Source organism: Dama dama, chromosome 7, assembly GCF_033118175.1.
Source record: "Dama dama isolate Ldn47 chromosome 7, ASM3311817v1, whole genome shotgun sequence".
Classification (NCBI taxonomy): domain Eukaryota; kingdom Metazoa; phylum Chordata; class Mammalia; order Artiodactyla; family Cervidae; genus Dama; species Dama dama.
In genome coordinates this window covers 24,201,891-24,225,480 of record NC_083687.1, presented here as the reverse complement: position 1 = coordinate 24,225,480, position 23,590 = coordinate 24,201,891, and positions in this window count along the sequence as shown.

The window sequence follows — 23,590 nt, the reverse complement described above, 5'->3', positions numbered from 1 at the left end:
ATGGGGTTTTCAAAGAGAACAGGTTTGCGAAAGAGAATGTAGTCAGGATGGGTGGGATAAATATTTTTGTTCTTTTGTTTCTTCCCAACTCAAACAATTTTTATTCCCAGTTCTTTCTATACTTGAATAATTACAGAAAATATCTTTGTTTCAATACTAACCTTTGATAAGCCCAGTGAAAGAAACTGTAAAAAAGTGCCTTAATCTTTTTTTTTTTCTTAAGGTTCCTAGGAGGACAGAATATGACAACCGTTTCCATGACCTTCTCGATTTCACCCCATTAGAACATGAAGCCTAAAAGCCTGTGCCTCAGCTTCTTTTTCCATTATCTAGACTTGAAACAAAATGGCAGTATCCAATGAGTATACGAAATGGGATGGATAGAACCTGAGCCCCACATATCTAGTGTGAAAACATTTTAACAAAACCTAGAGCTGTCTCTTCGTATCAATGATTGTTTAATTGAAGAAATGTGACTCATACAACAGATGGTCAAATGGATTCTTGCCAGTGGGTAGATACAGGGTGAATTACTCCATGTATTTTCTTGTAATTTTTTCCACATGGAGGAGATTTTACAATGAAACCAGCACTTTCTAATCATGTCAGTTCCTTAATGTACATACTATGTCTTCAATCCCAAAGATTATAACTGAAGCCAATGAAACAATAATTTATGTAAGAAATAAGGAAATGTATGTATATAAACAGTAATATGATTTTTTTTGATAGTGCTTTCTGGATTTTAAAAATAGTCTATTTTAGAAGAATTGCGTTTTATTTGGCAGACTTGCTGAGGATTTAAGCTCAGGAGGCAGTCTCTGAAATAGCTCTGAGGACTGTTCCAAAGAGTGGGAGCAGTGGGGGGTGGCAAGATACATAGGAGTTTTGCAACAAAGACCAGGTGATCAGAACATCAAAAAATTACTGTTAATTAAAGAAAACCAGGTATTTCAAGTTAATGAATTTAGCTCTTTTCTAAGTATGGGAAGATGCAAGAGTCTGAGCTCACTGAAATCATTCATTTGATTTGCACCTTCGCTCTCTAGAGTCAAGTCTTGCTCTTTCCCTTCCTGAGTCCCCTCAAGGTACACTGTTGAAGGTGCTTGCAGTGACTGAGGGCTTGATGGTGGCATTCTGTGTTTTCATCCTGAGTTCCTTCAAGGCTCACCCTTGGGAACAGAGTTGGTGGCTGATGGCTGCAACATCCTTTGTATTCTGATATGGCAGGCAATATTTTTCATTCACATTTTGAATATTCTTATATTCACTTCTTTTGCATGTTTACTATTTGAAACAAGAGCTCAAATGCTATCTGACCAAAGGCTATTTTGTATAAAATGCCAGTGGATTAAATGTCATTATAAAATAAAATGTTTGTCTGGCTCTATTTTCTTTGGTGGTTAGAATTCACTTTAATAACAAACACCTGCGAGCATGCACACACACACACACACACACACACACACACACACTTCATATTTACTCCATACTCAATTCAAAGAAATTGTTACTTACTATGTAACAACTTAACTAAATTTGCCCTTTCTGGCCCATTTTAGTTCACTGATTCCTAAAATGTTGATGTTCACTCTTGCCATCTCCTGTTTGACCACTTCCAATTTACGTTGATTCATGGACCTAACATTCCAGGTCCCTAAGCACAACTGTTCTTTACAGCATCAGACTTTATTTTCACCTCCAGCCACATCCACACCTGGCGTTGTTGCCACTTTGGCCCAGCTTCTTCATTCCTTCTGAAGCTGTTTCTCCACTCCTCTCCAGTAGCATATTGGGGGCCTACTGACCTGGGAAGTTCATCTTTTGGTGTCCTATCTTTTTATCTTTTCATACTGTTCATGGGGTGCTCAAGGCAAGAATGCTGAAGTGGTTTGGCATTCCCTTCTCCAGTGGACCACGTTTTGTCAGAACTCTCCACCAAGACCCGTCCGTCTTGGGTGGCCCTACATGGCATGGCTCATAGTTTCTTTGAATTAGACAAGGCTGTGAGCCATGTGATCAGTTTGGTTAGTTTTCTGTGATTGTGGTTTTCGTTCTGTCTGCCCTCTGATGAATGAGGATTAAAGTCTTGTGGAAGCTTCCTGACAGAAGGGACTGGCTGTGGGGAAACTGGGTCTTGCTCTGGTGGATGGGGCCATGTTCCGTAAACCTTTAATTCAAGTTTCTGCTAATGGGTGGGGCTGTGTTCCCTGCCTGTAGTTTGGCCTGAGGCCAAGCTATGGTAGGGGTAATGGCATTAATAGCAACCTCCTTCAAAAGGACTTCTGCCAGCATGCTGCAGCTCCCAAGACTGTAGTATTCAGCGCCCCTGACTGTCATCCCATGCCTCAGCAGAGACTCCTGGACACTCCTGGGCAAGTCTGGATCAATCTTTTGTGGGGTCACTGCTCTTTTCTCCTGGGTCCTGGTGTGCAAAGGTTTTGTTTGTGCCACCCAAGAGTCTGCTTCCTCAGTCCTGCAGAAGTTCTGTAATCAAATCCCACTGGCCTCCAAAGTCAAACTCCCTGGGAGTTCTCAGTCCCGTTGCTGGATCCCCAGGCTGGGAAGACTGCCGTGGGCCTTAGAACTTTTGCAACAGTCCGAGAACTTCTTTGGTATAATTGTTCTGCAGTTTGTGGGTCGTCGGCTTGGTGGCCCTATGGTAGTGTTAATGGTGACCTCCTCCAAGAGGACTTAGGCCGCATGCCACACCTCCCAGGCCTGCTGCAGCCAGAGCCCCTGTCCCTGCGGCAGCCCACTGCTGACCCCTGCCCCCACACTCCACAGGAGACCCTCAAACCCTCAAAGCCAAGTCTGGCTCAGTCTCTTGCGGAGGTCACCATTCCTTTCCCTGGATCCTGCTGCGCGCAAGGGCTTTGTTTGCACCCTCCCAGCATCTCTGGCGGGTATGAAGTTTAATTCTAAATGCAATTTCTCCCATCCTACCATCTTGTTGGGGCTTCTCCTTTGCCCTTGGACGTCTGGTATCTTTTCTTGGTGGGATCCAACATTCTCCTGTTGATGGCTGTTCAGCGGCTAGTTGAGATTTTGGTATTCTTGCAGAAGATGAGTGCACGTCCTTCTCCTCCACCATCTTGACAACTGTGGTTTACTTACTTATATAGTCACTATTTTTGGAAAAATCAAGTTACTGTCTCATGCTATAGGATAAGTTTTTAAAAACTGAGTTTACTAAAGGTAACCAACATAGTCATATTGTGATTACATAATATTCTACATCAACTTATAGACTTAGGTAATACTCTGCATCAGCTATACTTCAGTAAAATTGTTCCTTGATATTTTTGTAGGTTTTTTTAAATCAACATAAATCCAAATGTCAGCTTTCTGTATATTTTATTGTTATCCTCCTGTTATGAAATCTATTAAAGAATGTCCAAATATCTTCAGAAAATAACATGGATATTTTGCTCAATCTGTTCAGTTCAGTTCAGTTGCTCAGTCATGTCCAGCTCTTTACGACCCCATGAACCACAGCACGCCAGGCCTCCCTATCCATCACCAACTGCCGGAGTCTACCCAAACCCGTGTCCATTGAGTCGGTGATGCCATCCAACCATCTCATCCTCTGTTGACCTCTTCTCCTCTTGCCCTCAGTTCTTCCCAGCATCAGGGTCTTTTCAAATGAGTCAGTCCTTCCCATGAGGTGACCAAAGTATTGGCACTTCAACTTGAACATCAGTCCTTCCAATGAACACCCAGGATTGATGTTCTTTAGGATGGACTGGTTGGATCTCCTTGCAGTCCAAGGGACTCTCAAGAGTCTTCTCCAACACCACAGTTCAAAAGCATCAATTCTTCGGTGCTCAGTTTTCTTTACAGTCCAACTCTCACATCCATACATGACCACTGGGAAAACCATAGCCTTGACTAGACGGACCTTTGTTGGCAAAGTAATGTCTCTGCTTTTTAATATGCTGTCTAGGTTCATCATAACTTTCCTTCCAAGGAGTAAGTGTCTTTTAATTTCATGGCTGCGATCACCATCTGCACTGATTTTGGAGCCCAAAAAAATAGTCAGCCACTGTTTCCACTGTTTCCCCATCTATTTGCCATGAAGTCATGGAACCAGATGCCATGATCTTAGTTTTCTGAATGTTGAGCTTTAAGCCAACTTTTTCACTCTCCTCTTTCATTTTCATCAAGAGACTCTTTAGTTCTTCTTCACTTTCTGCCATAAGGGTGGTGTCATCTGCATATCTGAGGTTATTGATATTTCTCCCGGCAATCTTGATTCCAGCTTGTGCTTCCTCCAGTCCAGCGTTTCTCATGATGTACACTGCATATAAGTTAAATAAGCAGGGTGACAATATACAGCCTTGACATACTCCTTTTTCTATTTGGAGCCAGTCTGTTGTTCCACGTCCAGTTCTAACTATTGCTTCCTGACTTGCATACAGGTTTCTCAAGAGGCAGGTCAGGTGGTCTGGTATCCCCATCTCCTTCAGAATTTTTGGCAATTTTGCTCAATACCTTTTTGAAATAACTAGACTTCCCACAAGTTTTCATTTTAAAATAACCTCAAGCTTTCAGAAAAAGTTAGGAGTACAAAGAGCTGTTTTTTTCCTGAAGCTTTTATGTTTCTAGGTCGCATAAACTGTGAATACTTTAGAATGTATTTCTTATTAACAAATAATCTCTCAACCAGAATAAAACCATCAAAACCTAGAAATCAACATGGATGAATTATGTCCATTGTTAGTTCAGGCTGCCATGACAAAATACCATAAATTGGGAGGCTTAAACAACAGAAAGCTATTTTCTCATTGCTCTGGAAGCTGGAAGTCCAAGATCAAGGTATTGGTCAATTTGGTTTCCAGTGAGAACCTTCTACCTGGCTGGTAGATATCTGCCTTTGTGTGCTCACATGGTTTTTTAAAAGTGTATGAACACACAGAAAGAAAGAGAAAACTCTTTGTCTTCTTATAAAACAACCGGTCTTGTCAGATAAAGACCCTACCCTTATGATCTACTTTAACCTTATCTCCTAAAAGTTCTATCTCCAAATGCAGTCATATTGGGAAGAGGGTAGGGGGAGTGGCTAGGGATTCATGAATCTGAGAAACACAATTCAGTTCATAGAAACTGTCAAGTCCTGAAACACCATTCAAGTTTCATCAAATGTCCCAGGGATGCCCTATACAGCAGAAAGATCCAGTTCAGAATCACATTTTTGCCTTTAGTTGTCATTTGTCTCTAATCTATAACAGTTCCTCATTCTGCCTCTGATTTTTATGACCTTGATACTTTGGAAAATTACAGGCTAGTTATTTTGTAAAACAAAATTAAAAAGGCCAGAGGTCTTCCCATCATTTTCTTAACTAACATACAGTAGAAGTTTTATTTACTTTACTAGAAGTTCATTTTACTCAACTGGAATTAAGCAAACTCTCTATTACTGTAATCATATTATTCCAACAAATAAATGTTACCAGTTTACTTAGTAATTGAACAATGCAATTTTAGCAACTTGTTAATAAGGAGTCTTTCTAAAACACCCAATTCAAAACTTATTCATGTTTTATAAATACATTTAACGTGGCCAGTAATTTCTATGGTAAATTTCTATTTTGGATTCATTAGAAAGTGAAAAGTTTGGGAGTCCCCAAGACCACACTCAGTTTCAATAACTTGTTAGAAAGAGTTACACGATTCAGAAAAACCATTAGGCTTGTGGCTCCAGTTTATTACAGTAAAAGGATACAGATTAAAATCAGGTGAAAGAAGCAGCACATAAGACAATGTCTAGGAAAGTTCCAGACAGTCTTCCAGTTGTCTGTTCCCAGTGGAGTCAAGTGAACTGGACTTACTAGTAGCAACGACTTGTGGCAACATGCATGAAATACTGGCAACAAGATCACCCAGCCTTGATTTCCAGAGATTTTATTCAGGCTTGGTCACATACACATGACTGACCACCCACATGGTCTTCACTCTCCAGAGACTGAGCTGTTACCACAGCCCAAGACCACATCATAAACCACATTATTACCAGAGACTGTCCAGGTTGCCCAAGGTTTCCGGGTAAACAAATACACTTTTATCAAGCTGGACATTTCAAGGTGTAGGGGTTACCTCTCAGAAGCTCAGAGCAAACACCAGACCTCAAACAATTATATGTTATCAGTTTACTTAATGCTTGCTTGAATGATGTGTTTTTAATAAGTTGCCTATGTAGCACCTTTCAAAAACATCAGATTCAATGTTCACTTGTTTTAGAAATGCAATAAATAAAAGTGGTGATTTCTAGATTGGATATATTAGAAAGACTGTAAAGACAAGTTACTAAAACAACAACAACAAAAAGAAACAAACTGCACTTGCATCAGACAAGAGCAACACATAAAATAAAGACAACGATGAAGACTAGAAAGTAAGCAGCACAAACATCTAGAAAGGTTCTTCATTCAGAGCTCTTGTCTAGCTACTTTACATTACTTAAAGAATATGAAGTTGAACATCTCAGACAATGTACTTTTTGTGTAATTTATGCCAGGAAGATAGAAAATTTCAATCAGCAGACAAAGGCAAGTCCTTGACCTTACAACAAAAGGTTGGTGAATAAATGCATGTGCATGGGTCTTTATTCTCTAAATCTTTTTTTTTAGTTTTAAGCAATTTTTTCAATAGGGCTTCCCTGGTGGTGGGATTTGATCATGTTGAATTTTACCTAAACCCTGTGATTCTGGAAATAGGGAAGTTTAAAAGAATCTTACCATTTTGTGTCCCAGAAAACAAAACAGTTTACTGGAAAAAAAAAAAAGCCTTTCATTGTATGTTTAGATAAGACGCACAAAGCCCCTTGTTTACCTATAACAAGGCCAGACACAAATTTCTATGCTCTGCTTAAATTATTTCCTGAACAACTGGTTTCACTGATCAATCAGGACAAAATACTTGTTAGAAAGACTGGTGAAGTTTCTCTCCTTCCTTCAGAGCCCTGAACTTTAGCCCACCCTGATCCCCAGCATGAGCCTTTAATTTATCAGTCTATATTGTCTAGTGACATGACACCACTCTTTAGAGTATAAACTATAACTTAACAACAGTGTATGTCCATCCCTTCCTTCCCGTACTTATGCTACTGCTCTTATACATTTTGCTTTACACGTTAGAAACCTCAGAGCACATTGACATTATTTTTGTTTAAAAATTTAAACAAAAAATTATCTTTTAAAGCACTCAAATAGTAAGAAAATATTTATATATTTACCCAAATAGTCACCATTTCCAGTGCTCTTCAGCCCTCTATGTATTTTATTTCCATCTGGTATAACTTTCTTTTCACTTGAAAGATTTCCTTTAACATTTCTTGTAGTGCAGTACTTCCGGTGATGAACTCTTGTATCTTTTTTTCTTTTCAGTTTATCTAAACCAAAAATACTAACAACAACAAAAAAATACCCCCAAAATAGTTCACTTATTTCTCCTACTCCCTACTCCCAGCAACCATCAGTCTGTTCTCTATAAGCATGGTTTTTAAAATATATATATATATTAGATTCCACACAAGGAGAGATTATGTGTTATTTGTCTTTCTCTGGCTATTATCACTTAGCATAATACCCTTGAGTTCTATCTATGCTGTTGCAAATTACAAGATGTCTTTCTTTTTTATGGCTCAACAATATTTCATTGCAATACATATACCATGATTTTTTATCAACAGGCATAAGATTATAGTTAATAAGATAACAAAAGAGATAAATCAGTTTATATTTTTTAAAAGAGATAATCCAAAAGAATGGAGAAAAACAGTGGGGGGGAAAGCAACATGTAAGATAAAAAATAGTTCATATCAAATATAAATGATCTAAGAACTCAAAAGACTGAGATTGTCAGATTAAATAAATAATACAAAACCCAAATATATGCTGTCTTTAAGTAATGCACTTTAAATATAAGGACGAGAATGGGCTTAAAAGTAAAAGGATGAGAAAAAGATATTCCATACTAACACTTGTCATAAGAAAGTTGGGAGAGTTGTATTAATATTGGACAAAGTAGATTCAAGAAAGAAAAATACAGCTAGGTATTTAAAAAGGCAATTTCATAATAATAAAACAATCAAGAGGACATAATCGTTCTAAATATGCATGTCCCTCATAACAAAACTTTAAAATCCATGAAGCAAAAATGGATACAACTGCAAAGAAATATAGGTAAATCCACAATTATGACAAAAAAAATTACCCCTCTCTGAATAGTTAATAGACACAGACAGAAAATCCCCAGTTTTCTCATTCAAATCTCAGGACATAAGGTTAAATATTTCCAGCAATTTTCTTTACACACTCAGAAGTAGAGGCTATAAAGAAACATTTGATTGCTGGTCAACTTATCATCGGGGCTTCCCCGGTGGCTCAGTGGTAAACAATTTGCCTGCAATGCGGGAGATGCAGGAGACGTGAGTTTGACCCCTGGGTCAGGAAGATCGCTGGAGGAGGGCATGGCAACTCACTCCAGTATTCTTGCCTGGAGAATCCCTTGGACAGAGGAGCCTGGCAGGCTACAGTCACAGGGTTGCAAAGAGTCAGACAAAACTGAAGCGACCTAGCACACACTCACGCAGCTTATCATCATTTCCAGGTGTTATATTAATCAGAACCAAATATGTGAATCAGCACTGTGAAGCAGCAATATTCTGGAGAGATTAATAGCTCTGGAGTCAGAGAAACTTGAATTCTCTCACACATCAACTATGCAACCTTGGGCAAATGGGTTAACTTCTTAGAGTCTCCGTTTTCTCATCTGTAACTATGAAGTAAAAATAGCATCATTAGGATCTGTTACATAGTGTGTTACCTATTATTATACAACAGTTTGAAAGAATTGACTCCCATTTGGTCTGATCAGAACTCTTTGTCTGTCCTTCTATGTTTTAGAGAAAGAGCTTAGTAGATGGGAACACTGTTAAGTGTGGAGATCATGGAAAAGATGTTTCTGAAACCAACTGTCACTTTTTATGCAAAGAAATATTGCCCTTTGTTCTGTGCCTGCAGCTGTCTCTTTTAGACTGTTCACATGTTTAAGACTTGGCTCAAGAAGGTTTTCGTAATGCCCACCAGACAGGATTATCTAGGACTGTGTTCTAGCAAGCCAAAGTCATGTTAAGCAAAGGAGTCAAGCCATTGTGTACAAAACATTTTAGTATCATGGTATGAAGTCGTGTGGTGTAAATCACTGAAACAGGAGCAGACCTAAATCCTAATCATAACTCTATTAGGAAGAAGTACATGACCCTTACCAAACTGACTTTCTGGGTCTTCATTGCATTACCTAAAAAATGACAGAATTTGATACACACAGTCACTCAGTTTCCCCAAATTCTGTTACTAGGAATGACTCTAGAACTAAAATGCTCAGAAGACTTCAATCATTCATTTACTCCTACATTTACTGACCAATTTAAATTCAGTAAGTTACCAGGAACTGTTCTGGACATAGTAGGGGTTAGAGGGTGGAGGAAATGGTGTGTGGAAGGGTTCTTGCTTTCAAGAATTTTTAATTCCTTGGAGAAAGAGAATAATAAACTTAAAAGTAAATATATAATAGAAAGGCAACTAGTAAAAACTTAAGGAAATACTAATACCAAGAAGGAAATATTTAGAGGGAGGGGACATGGGTGTACCTGTGACTAATTCTTGTTGATGTATGACAGAAAACCACAAAATTCTGTAAAGCAATTATCCTTCAATTAAAAAAAAAAATGTTTTAAAAGAAAGCAATATTTAAAAGATTGTTCAATCCAATCTACTATGAAGAATATAGTTATTTTAACACAAAAAGGAAGGATATTTCTTTCTTGATCAAGGCAATTAGAATGAGCTATATCCCAGATGCATGGTTAAAAGCCAGTAGCATAAAAAGGTGGCAAAGGCAACAGCAAAATGAAAAAATCAGCTCTTACAGAAGGGGAACACAGACATAAACAAATGAGAATGCTTGTCAGAGAACAAAAGAGGGGGGTAATGAGAAATGCCAGATTTAAAACTTTAAGTATATGTCAGGAGCTGTGTATCTGTTAATTCTTAACTAGTCACAACTATTCAACCATGTGTGTATTATTACTAATCTTGCTCAGTTTAAAACAAAGAAGCCCCAGTCACAGCTCAGACAAGAAAGAATCTGTCTGCAATGTGGGAGACCTGGGTTCAATCCCTGGGTTGGGAAGATTCCCTGAAGAAGGGAATGGCTACCCACTCCAGTATTCTTGCCTGAAGAATTCCATGGACAGAGGAGCCTGGAGGGGTACAGACCTTGGGTCGCAAAGAGTTGGACATGGCTGAGCAACTAACACTTTAACTTCAAGGCTCTAAGAGTTTGAGTCACTTGTTCAAGGTATGTGTTAAGATTTGCATGCAGTACTCATTAAGTTAAAAATCAGTGTTCTTTTCATGAAACACTTTTAGGAGAGTGAAAAGGTATGAGCTCCTCATTGCATACTCAGTTGCTTAGTTGTGTCTGACTCTGCAACCCCATGTACTATAACCCATCAGGCTCCACTGTCCACGAGATTGTTCAGGCAAATACTGGAGTGGGTTGCCATTTCCTGCTCCAGGGTATCTTCCCAACCCAGGGATCGAACCCCTGTCTCCTGCATTGACAGGTGGAACTTTACCACTGAGCCATCAACCTTGAAATTCTTGATGTGACATTGTTATCTGACCAACCAGAAACAAATCATGGTGTATGTTACTAAGCAATACCAGTAGTTGTATTATAAAGTGTAGAATTCACATTGAGGATTAAACAAGCAGTATTTCTCTGAAAATTTAAGATGAATCCCTGTTTTGCATGCATACTTAGTTGTCACTCACCTAAAGCCAGACATCCTGGAATGTGAAGTCAGGTGGGCCTTAGGAAGCATCACTACCAACAAAACAAGTGGAGGTGATGGAATTCCAGTTGAACTATTTTATTTTATTTTATTTTTTTATTAGTTGGAGGCTAATTACTTCACAACATTTCAGTGGGTTTTGTCATACACTGATATGAATCAGCCACGGATTTACACGTATTCCCCATCCCGATCCCCCCTCCCACCTCCCTCTCCACCCGATTCCTCTGGGTCTTCCCAGTGCACCAGGCCCGAGCACGTGTCTCATGCATCCCACCTGGGCTGGTGATCTGTTTCACCATAGATAGTATACATGCTGTTCTTTTGAAATATCCCATCCTCACATTCTCCCACAGAGTTCAAAAGTCTGTTCTGTATTTCTGTGTCTCTTTTTCTGTTTTGCATATAGGGTTATCGTTACCATCTTTCTAAATTCCATATATATGTGTTAGTATGCTATAATGTTCTTTATCTTTCTGGCTTACTTCACTCTGTATAAGGGGCTCCAGCTTCATCCATCTCATTAGAACTGGTTCAAATGAATTCTTTTTAACGGCTGAGTAATATTCCATGGTGTATATGTACCACAGCTTCCTTATCCATTCATCTGCTGATGGGCATCTAGGTTGCTTCAGTTGAACTATTTTAAATCCTAAAAGATGGTGCTGTTAAAGTGCTGCACTCAATATGTCAGCAAATTTGGAAAACTCAGCAGTGGCCACAGGACTGGAAAAGGTCAGTTTTCATTCCAATCCCAAAGAAAGGCAACGCCAAAGAATGTTCCAACTACCACACAATTGTACTCATCTCACACGCTAGCAAAGAAATGCTCAAAATTCTCCAAGCCAGGCTTCAACAGTACGTGAACCGTGAACTTCCAGATATTCAAGCTGGAATTAGAAAAGGCAGAGGAACCAGAGCTCAAATTGCCAACATCCGTTGGATCATCAAAAAAAGCAAGAGAATTCCAGAAAAACATCTACTTCAGCTTTGTTGACTATGCTAAAGCCTTTGACTCTGTGGATCACAACAAACTGTGGAAAATTCTTAAAGTGATGGGAATACCAGACCGCCTGATATCCTCCAGAGAAATCTGTATGCAGGTCAAGAAGCAACAGTTAGAACCGGACATGGAACAACGGACTGGTTCCAAATTGGGAAAGGAGTACGTCAAGGCTGTATATTGTCACTCCGCTTATTTAACTTATATGCAGAGTATATCATGTGAAATGCCAGGCTGGATGAAGCACAAGCTGGAATCAAGATTGCCAGGAGAAATATCAATAACCTCAGCTATGCAGATGACACCACTGTTATGGCAGAAAGCAAAGAAGAACTAGAGTCTCTCGATGAAAGTGAAAGAGGAGAGTGAAAAAGCTGGCTTAAAACTCAACATTCAAAAAGGAAAGATCATGGCATCCAGTCCCATGATTTCATGGCAAATAGATAGGGAAACAATGGAAACAGTGAGAGACTTTATTTTCTTGTGTTCCAAATTCACCACAGATGGTGACTGCAGCCATGAAATTAAAAGATGCTTGCTCCTTGGAAGAAAAACTATAACCAACCTAGACAGCATATTAAAAAACAGAGACATTATTTTGCCAACAAAGTTCTGTCTAGTCAACGCTATTTTTCCAGTAGTCATGTATGGATGTGAGAGTTGGACTATAAAGAAGGCTGAGCGCTGAAGAATTGATGCTTTTGAACTGTGGTGTTGGAGAAAACTCGAGAGTCCCTTGGACGGCAAGAGGATCAAACCAGTCAATTCTAAAGGAAATCAGTCCTGAATATTCATTGGAAGGACTGATGCTGAAGCTGAAGTTCCAATACTTTGGTCACCTGATGAGAACTGACTCATTGGAAAAGACCCTGATGGTGGGCAGGATTGAAGGCAAGAGGAGAAGGGGATGACCGAGGATGAGATGGTTGGATGGCATCACTGACTCAATGGACATGAATTTGAGGAAGCTCCAGGAGTTGGTGATGGACAGGGAAGCCTGGGGTGCTGCAGTCCATGGGGTCACAAAGAGTCAGACACGCCTGAGTGACTGAACTGAACTTAGTTGTGTCCAACTCTTTGCGACCCCATGGACAGTAGCCTGCCAGGGTCCTCTGTCCATGGGATGTTCCAGGCAAGGATACTGGAGTGGGTTGCCATTTTCTTCTGCAAGAATCCCTGTTTTATAAGAAAAGAAAACCCCTCCAGGCTTTAGGGCTTAATTCAGGTTAATTATAAAACTAGACAGTTGACTATAGTATAGCTCAAATTTTTTTTTTTTTTTTAGCTCAAATATTATTAGCACTGTTACCAAGTCCAAACTCACTCTGCTCACCACATGACAGGCCAATGAATCTGAGAGGCAGGTGTTAAGGCAAGGAATATGACTTTATTCAGAGAGCAAGCTGACCGAGAAGATGGCCAACACCTCAAAATGACTATCTGGTCAGGACCTGGATATCAGGGTTTTTTGTGGCTCAGAGAAGGGGGGGGGGGGGGGTGAGAAAACGAAGTAAAAAGACCTTTTAATTCTTGCAATTATCTCCTAGAATGACAAGCCTCAGGCAGGGGGATGTGTTAGTTTCTTTTCCTTATAGTCATTCACAGGTGGGCAGGGTCACATTGTCTCCCTGTGGGCTAAACAAAGGCACTTTAGATTAAGGGTCAGGCAGAGGGGGCAGGGTTCTCTGAGGCAGGCGTTTTGTGTGGTTATAATAACAAAAGGCAAAACTAGATTTAAAGTCACAGCAGGGAATCAAGTTTAACCCTTCCTCATTACCATTCCCCACTGTCAACATCTATCCCATAATCTTGTGGGGAAAGGGGGTGATGACCATTCTGCTTGTCAAGTGGATCTTTCTGGGAGTGTCTGCCATAGGTGCCAGTATTTCAAATGTTGAGATTTGTCTTCTTTTTGTTCCTCTTTGAACAGTGTCCACTTTACACCTGTAGACTCAGAAATATTTAACTTCAAACCCAAGAGGCGGCACATCAAGTTAAGAAATTTAGTGCTTTTCTATTTATGGGAAGATGCAGGAGTCAGGGCTCATTAAAATGATTTCTTTGGTATGTACCTCAGCTGTCTGAGACCCATAATCCTGTGTTTTCATCGTTTCCTCAGGATTCACTATTAGGAGTGACTACAGTCTGACTCCCCTTCCTTGGGGCTCACTGGCTCATGTTGAAGGTCTGTAATTGCTGATTTGTTTCTCAGGGCTCCCCTCTTGGTTATGGATTTGACCAGTATGTTTGACCAAAATGTTTGGGAGACATTTCATAACCAACTTTTGTCCCATGGTACTGGGAGGTTCATCCCAGACCAGGCAAAAATTTTTGATATGTCACTCCAAGTGTTAAATTTTGGACCAATACCCATCAATAATTAAAATTCTCTGGATTCTAACTATTAATATAATCCAGGAGACATTTTCCCTTGTTGCTTCTTCCCATACCAGAATCACACTATTACAATTATTTCATCAAAACATTTAGCCACAGAAGTTTTGTTGGAGGCTTGATTTACACATTGGTTACTGCAAGAGATAACAATCTTATAAATTAGACAGAATATAAGCAATGCAGTTAGTAATGTTAGGTAGTTAGAATAGAGAAAAGGAGTCCAAAATGGCAGTGGCTAAAAGACCTGGAAGGGAAAGGCCCATGAAAATAGAACAAAGGAAGGTCTGAGGACCAGAGTGAGGACCTCAGGTAAAACAAACAGCACTCCTGGCTGGCCCAATTTACATAGGACAGGCCCACGGAGAGAAAAACATATAAAAAGAGGAGCCAAAGCTCTCTCTCTCTCTCTCTCTCTCTCCCGCGGACTGGGGCGCTCTTCTCTTTGCGTCTTTGGATCAACTTGCCCTCATGCCTTGAAGATGGATTTTCCTGCTATCTTCTAAATAAAATAGAGCTATAACACTGATTTGTCTAAGGGCTATAACAATGTCTGTTCAAGACCTGAGAGCTATAACATGGTCTGTCCAAGACCCAAGAGCTGTGACACGCCGAGGGGGCTTTAATGTCCGTCACTCCAAATCTTTGTTGTGACGAGACAAAAACCGAGGAGCATACACTTGTGTGACAGTAACATTGACAATGACATAGCGCAGCAGGGAGACACAGCATGATTTGAAGACAAAGAATAAACATAAACAATGACTAGTATAATGGTTGTCATCTAGTCACAATAATTGAGAGTCCAAAGGAGATAGACCAGATAGGACTTTTGTATCTCAAAGATATAAGCAAGTTCTTCCTAGGATGACTTTGTTTCCCCCTTTCTCCCCCAAAGAACTGGGTGGCCACCCCAACGAAACCTAAGGACTGACACACCCATCCACCCCTGTTGGAAAGCTTCACCCCTCCTTCTCTGGTCTAGGGGAGAAGGCCTCCTGCTATTGAAGGTAGTAGCCAGGAGAAACCTTACAGAAAGTACTTCTCATTTTAGATGGAGCAATAATACCAGAGGTCTGTCTGTTACCAAAAAGTAAACAAACCAAACAGAACCACGCTAGCAGAAAGTCACAAGAAAAAGAAGTAAATGGCAAAGAGATGCCCAGAAATCCAAAAACCAAATGGCAAGAATGTCTCAAACAGGACACCGAATCCCACATAAGCTTGTGCGCTTCTCCAAAAGGTTGCAGTTTTCCTTTCTTGGGAGAGATCACCAAACGGGAGCTAAAATTCCCCACGGTCAAAGTTATCCAGGGCTCCTATAGGGGAAATTATAATTGGATGTCTAAAGTCCAAGGGAACCCCAAGGCCTGTTCTTTATCAGAGTATTCCTCTCTTTTGCAAAGAGTTTCTAAGAGCAAGATTGTCTAATTGTGAGTCATTCAGGGGCCATTGCTCTTCTGATCTTAGCATAACTAATATGGGCCCCAAAAATCTTTCCTTCAGGATAGATGAAATATTTCCCATTTTCACAAGTTTGATAATACCAAAACACAAAAGACATAGGCAAATTTCAATAAAAATGGCACAAACAGATTGCATCAATGCACCAATGAACTGGCTCCCAACTCAGGTAAATAAATTTACCCTACAAAACAAATGAACTCATTCCAACTAGGTACCTCACCCCATAAGAACTAGTTCCCCAGTGAACTGGTTCCCATTCAGGTAGAGTTCAGCAGCTCCTCCCCCTCCAACAAGGAGGCTTGTCCAACAAACTGGCTTGTCCCATAAAGGAAAAACCCAAATTGTGGGGGAAATATGTTCCTGGTGTGCCACCAGAGCAATTAACCCTACAAAATAAGTCTGTCAACTTGCAACGCAAAAGACACACGAAGCCACAGTCGTACCAGCTGAACCAGCTATTGAATTGGGTAGGCTTATCCTATGAACAAAATCAAGTTTGTTGACTCGCAATTTTTTTGGTTCCTTGTCTTTGTTATAGCCACGCTTTCCGGGAAACAAACTCACTCAGAAGGACAATGCAGATAGTGGAGTGCAGTTTATTACACCGGCGGGCCCAAGGCAGAGTCTCCTCTTAGCCAAGGACCCTGACCAGCATTTGTAAAAATCTTTTATACCCCATGTGTACGATGTGTACGTGTCCAAACCCACTACCCCAATTCCCTTGAGACTTACATAAACAAAGGAAGGGTAAATACAACTACAATAACCCCATCATTCACGTGTTATGTGTTCAAACGGTCAATAATCAATAAGCCCACAGTTACATTCCAAATAGTTAATAACCGATAAGCCTGTGCTTACATTCTGATAGATAGTGTCCGGAGGCAGGGGTGATTAGTGTCTGTTTTCTCTTAGGTGATGAGTGACCTGGATATGATCTTCAAGGTTCCCCTGTCCGGAGGGGGTCTTATCCTTCCATTGTCATTCCCACAGGCACTAAGCAGAGAGTTCAGAGTCCACTGGAGAGGTGGCCGAGCACAATCAGCACAGACAGGCCTGAGATGGAGTCCAGGCCCTATGAATTCCTTCTTCAGTCTCAGCTGCCAAGCGCTGGCAGCCAGTGTCACTTCAGGGAATCTTGAAGGAAAGATCCTCAGCATGAAAATGAACCCACCAGCTGCTTAGGGTCTTAACCACAGTACTCCTTGGTCTGAGCCGGTTACCCACAAACAGCAAGGCTCCTGGCTGGCTAAGCCAAATTTGTTACAGAGTCAAGCTCACTCTGTCTGCCACATGAAAAGCCAATGAATCTGAAGACCAGGTGTTGAGAAAGGAATATGACTTTATTCAGAGAGCCAGCTGACCAAGAAGATGGCAGACTAAAGTCTCAAAAATAACCATCTTGTCAGGACCTGGATGTCAGGTTCTTTTATAGATCAGGATGGGGAGAGGTGAGGAAACAAAGTAAAAAGACCATTTAATTCCTGTAAATATCTCCTAGAATGGCAAGCCTCAGGCAGCAGGATGTCAGTTTCTTTTCCTTACTGTCATTCACAGGTGGGCAGGGTTCCATTGTCTCCCTGTGAGCTAAACAAAGGCACTTTAGTTTGAGTCAGACAGAGGTGGCAGAGTTCTCCTATATATGATTATAATACCGAAAGAGAAAAACAAGGGCTAAAATCATAGCATGGATTCAAAATTACCTCTTCTGGGACACAGAAACGCTTTAAAAAAAAAATTTTTTTTTTTTTTTTACAGCAACCTTATATTTGTGATTTGCACTGAAAACTACTGCTGATTCTGTCTAGTTGCAACCACAAAGATTTCTATTTTTTTGAATAATACTTCTACTTAAAGATAATGAGTGGATTTGAATCTTCTTTCATACTTCCAGTTCTCAACCTGATTCTTCAGTTCGGTTCAGCTCAGTCACTCAGTCGTGTCTGACTCTTTGCGATCCCGTGAATCACAGCACGGCAGGCCTCCCTGTCCATCACCAGCTCCCGGAGTTTACTCAAACTCATGTCCCTGGAGTCGGTGATGCCATCCAGCTATCTCATCCTCTGTCATCCCCTTCTCCTCCTGCCCCCAATCCCGCCCAGCATCAGGGTCTTTTCCAATGAGTCATCTCTTTGCATGAGGTGGCCAAAGTATTGGAGTTTCAGCTTCAACATCAGTCCTTCCAATGAACACCCAGGACTGATCTCCTTTAGGATGGACTGGTTGGATCTCCTTGCAGTCCAAGGGACTCTCAAGAGTCTTCTCCAACACCACAGTTCAAAAGCATCAATTCTTCGGTGCTCAGCTTTCTTCACAGTCCAACTCTCACATCTGTACATGACCACTGGAAAAACCAGAGCCTTGACTAGACGGACCTTTGTTGGCAAAATAATGTCTCTGCTTTTTAATATGCTATCTAGGTTGGTCATAACTTTCCTTTCAAGGAGTAAGTGTCTTTTAATTTCATGGCTGCAATCACCATCTGCAGTGATTTTGGAACACCCCAAAATAAAGTCTGACACTGTTTCCACTGTTTCCCCATCTATTTGCCATGAAGTGATGGTACCAGATATCATGATCTTAGTTTTATGAATGTTGAGCTTTAAGCTAACTTTTTCAGTCTCCTCTTTCACTTTCATCAAGAGGCTTTTTAGTTCCTGTTCACTTTCTGCCATAAGGGTGGTGTCATCTGCATATCTGAGGTTATTGATATTTCTCCCAGCAATCTTGATTCCAGCTTGTGCTTCCTCCAGCCCAGCGTTTCTCATGAGGTACTCTGCATATAAATTAAATAAGCAGGCTGACAATATACAGCCTTGACGTACTCCTTTTCCTATTTGGAACAAGTCTGTTGTTCCATGTCCAGTTCTAAGCCTGATTCTTATTTTTATCTTAAATATTAAAATCTTCATGACCAAAGCTTCCAAGCAACATCTTCCTCCAGGACCCAGACCTTTACCAATTATTGAAAATCTACACATCCTTAATCTGAAGAGGCTATATCAAACCATGCTGGAGGTAAAGAAATAAATAATTGTTCATTTTATGTTTATAATTTCCTAAATCATTTTACCCTTGTGGGTTTACTAGCTTGTATGTATTTAAAACTGCCTCATATAATGTATAATGAGGTAATTAGATAAGATTCAAAATTAATAGAGCTGCTTTAGTTTTTAGTTTCTTTTAAATTTGTATATTTAAAAGTATTAGTTAATACATTTCTATTATTTAAGGTGACATTTTTATCCTAAAATATTTATGACTCAGGACTTTTATCTCAACTATTTCAATCTACGTATTTCATATGCACCCTACCATGAAGGAACTGATCTGTGATCATAGAGACTTTTCAGTTAACTACTCAAAACAGTACATGCAAAAGAAACAACCAAGAGCTTGCATGGTCCCAGAAACTGAGACTCGGAATTTAGTTTTGAGCTTGCATTAATTAGCTGTGAGAATTTATATAAGAAGTTGGCCTCTGTTTCCTTGTCTTTAAAATTACAGGGCTAGACCAAATGCTTGACCAGTTCTCTCCAATTTCCACTTCAAAGATTTTATAGTTCTTGACTGTGGGGTAAGACGGAAGGAAAGAAAGAAGGAGGGAGGAAGGGAGGAAATTTATAGCTTCCTAGCTTGAAAATCCTCACACAGTATACACTGAAGAGAAGACCACTACTTTACCTCAATGGGCAACTTAATAATAATACCAGTTTGTATTGTAGTTTTTATTTTACAAATAACTGCAAGGATTCCACTCACTTTGCACAACCACTCTAGGAGGAAAACAGGGAGTTATTTTTACCTCAGTTTTACATTTGTGTAACTCAAAACAAAATTCTGTCTAGTCAAGGCTATGGTTTTTCCAGTAGTCATGTATGGATGTGAGAGTTGGACTATAAAGAAAGCTGAGCACCAAAGAATTGATGCTTTTGACCTGTAGTGTTGGAGAGGACTCTTAAGAGTCCCTTGGACTGCAAGGAGATCCAACCAGTCCATCCTAAAGGAAATCAGTCCTGAATATTCATTGAAAGGATTGATGTTGAAGCTGAAACTCCAATACTTTGGCCACCAGATGCGAAGAACTGACTTATTTGAAAAGACCCTGATGCTAGGAAAGATTGGAGGCAGAAGGAGAAGGGGTTGACATGGATGACATGACAAGGATGACATGGTTGGATGGCATCACCGACTCAATGGACATGAGTTTGAGTAAAGTCCGGGAGCTGGTGATGGACAGGGAGGCCTGGTGTGCTGCAGTCTATGCGGCTGCAAAGTCGGACACGACTGAGTGGCTGAACTGAACTCAAAACAATTGGCTTTATTTACTAACTAAAGAACTAGGACTCGAGTTTTTTAATCTTGTAAAACTACTTTATGGCTTTTTCTCCTGCATTCAAAGGTCACATAGCACAAAGGTCCTCAGAACAATTTCTTTCAATAAAGTCCTTCATCTAATTCCATATACCCCAATCGCATTTATTTGTTTCCTCAATATCCCTGTCTTTGCTTACATATTAACCAGCTTAATCTCTGTACTTCTTAGTCTTCCATTTTTTTCCTCACTCCCACCGCTGTATTATTGCTTTGTGCTCATTTCACCTATGAAATATCTTCTCCCCACCTCTCCCTATGCTGTCTACCATTTTTCTTCCTTAAAATTTACCTCTCTAATTTTTGTTCTTTTCTGGAAACATGCCATATCCTCTTTTTTTTCTTTTTAACTGCTGGTAAATTGTTTTACAATGCTGAGTTGGTTTCTGCCATACAACTGTGCTCATCAGTCATCACTATATATATATATCCCCTCCCTTTTGAACCCCCCTCCTCTCCCTGCATCCCACCCATCTAGGTCATTAGAGCACCAGGCTGGGCTCCCCATATCCTCTTATCCTCTTACTACACAGTGGTCCTTACCTGAAGGACTCTGCCCTCACAGTCTCAGATCTTTATATTTATTTTAATTTTCACTTCCCTATAAGATTAATCTTAATTTACATTATCTTCCTAAATTGTAGCACCCTCCTGCAATTCCTGTTGCCATCCTAAAGTTGTTTTCTAAAATCAAGTATCTTAAAGAACATTAGCAGTCCCCATCTCATTTCCTACTTGAACTTTAATCCAGTTAGGACCACAGGTTCTGTCCCAGCAAATACAAACATATATTCTTTGCTGATCTTTGTCACTTACTAGCTGTGTGACTTCTTGGCCACCATACCTTGCCTATAACAGCAAAGATGATGATAAGATCTACTTCGTAGGTTGGTAATATGCATAGAAGTAAATAATGGTGCTGGGAATAAAGCTAAAGAGGCAACAAATGTTGGTTCTTACTATTTTTCATTATCAAAGAAAATGGAATTTTTTGAGTAAGAAGTGTTATGTGGAAAACGCAGAGCTAATTTGGTTTTTGGTCGTCATAGCATCTCACAAAAGGCAGGGCATGAGTATGGTTGTCAGGTAGTCAGGCCAGCGTGGTAGTCAGGAAATGTTTTACCTCTCTAGAACCCTGGATGGGCATTTTCTGAGACCAAACTAAATATATTAGGGAGCAGGACTTCCCTGGTGGTCCAGTGGCTAAGTCTTCATGCTCCCAAAGCAGGGGGTCCAGGTTGGATCTCAAGTCAGGGAACTAGATCCTACATGCCCCAGTGAAGAGTTAGAATGCTACAAGGAAAGATTCTTCAAGCCAAAATGAATATCAAAGATCTCGTGTGCCACATCTAAGACCTTGTGCAGCCAAGTAAGTTTTAAAAATAAAATAATTTAAAAAATAATTTAAACTACTAATTTATATATATTAGGGAGAAGCTATACATAAATTTCACAATATTAGGGCACTGTTACTACGAAAGCTCAAACAAAATGAAGCATAAGGATGGCCCATAGAAGATTGATAATACTGTAAATACGGCTTAAGCAGGTATAAGTAACCACAGGAGTATCTTTATAAACTAGTAAAGTAGTCTCATTTAATAAGGTCATAAAACTGGTTAGTTTGTTGAAGTTAAATTACCAAATATTGAGAACCAGTTCACTTGTTACTATGGCACAATGCTTTAGTTGTTTTTCTTTTTCTTAAACACCTAAGCTTCCCCAGAAATATATCTCCATTTATAGCATCCAAATGGGGCCAAGGAAGGTGGTGGAACTCTAGATATGAAATGGTGAAAGATGCCCTGGTTAATCACACTGATCAATTTGGGGAACAGTTTCAAATGCCTATATTTGAAAGACTTTTTGAAGGAAGAGGTAATAAACTCTAAACTTAAAATATATCCTTGTGGTTAAAACTATTAAATCAGTTGCCCTGTATTCTCTTGCATAATTTCTTTCATGATGCAATTTTTCCTTTATCAGCATATATATTACACAAATAGGATTTACTTCAGAGAAAAGTTATGATTTATGGTTTTATTCTTATTATATATAATAACTAGTTTTAGTAAATGAGTTAATTAGTAGCTAGCTACTTGCTGAAAAATACAATACCAGGGAAATGCAATGATAGAGAACAGAGACCACCCACTTAAAGAGGTCACAATCTAATGACTGCATAGACCCATTAAACAATACACTTAGTGTTGTAAATACACTGAAACATATTTTTACCTGGATAAAGTTGTTGCATCTTGCTCACGTGAATCTTTCTTAAACGCCTTGATAAAATCCAGATATTCTACTTTTATGGAATTTCATTAATCTAATGACTCTCTTACTTCCCTGTGGCTCAGTGGTAAGGAATCCACCTGCCAATGCAGGAGACGCAGATTCGATCCCTGGGTCAGGACATTCCCTTGAAGAAGAAAATGGCAACCCACTCTAGTGTTCTTGCCTGAGAAATCTCATCGACAGACAGGTCTGGCGGGCTACAGTCCATTAGGGTCACAAGAGTCAGACACGACTTATCGACTAAACGACAATAACAGCTCAACTTAGTTATTAGATGAGCTCTTTAACACTAACACTTTAAATCATTAACATTAGCTTAATAACTCTTTAAAAATGGAAATGATGTTACTTTGACCATTATTTTTAATAAACTAATATTGGCTCCGAGTAAATACCACTGAGACATTTTAATGCAACGATCTTTTTAAAAAGTTATTTCCCACATTCTTGTCCTCAAAACACTAATTCCATGAGATGGTAGTAGATATTCTGTGTGAAAAGGCAGCATCCGGGAATTTGAGAAATCCTACATGTTAGACTGAATCCTCTTTGGATGCATGGGTTTGTCTATTTATTAGCAAATTAAAGCTTCTGAGAAAAACACCAAAGCCTGTTTAATTTTATTTAATGACATTTTCCCTCACCTATAAGCCCTTGGGGCATTTCTTTTTCTTGGAATTCTCATGAATGTCTCATACAATCAGCACTGGGAAGCATTCAAGATTCTTAGTCTGTAGGTTCCAGGATTCACCTTCTCTTTTTCCTTCTAGAAATTTGGAACAGCTTCCTGTCTCTTGCTTCTGGCATCTCTGCTCTTTTCTACAATACCTTAAATATTGTTGGCTGACTTCACGATTATATATAAAATTGTTTTAATTTTTATCAATATCAAAGCTAGTAAAGCCACACAAGCTCAGGAGTGTTAAAATACGGTTCCTGACAAATCACACAGGGAGCCTGGCCCTGCCAACACCTTGTTTTGGACTTCCGGCTTCTAGAACTGTGAGAGAATATATTGCTGTTGTTTTAAGTAAAAAAAAAAAAAAAAAAAGCTAGTATTCTTTTTCCGCAAGCAAATCGTTTATTCTAAGAATCAAGCAGAGTTTTTGTTTTTTTTAAGTGACCTAACTGGTCATAGAAAACATTATTCAAAGAGGGAAATGACTACTTTCCACCAGTCTAATAATCCAAAA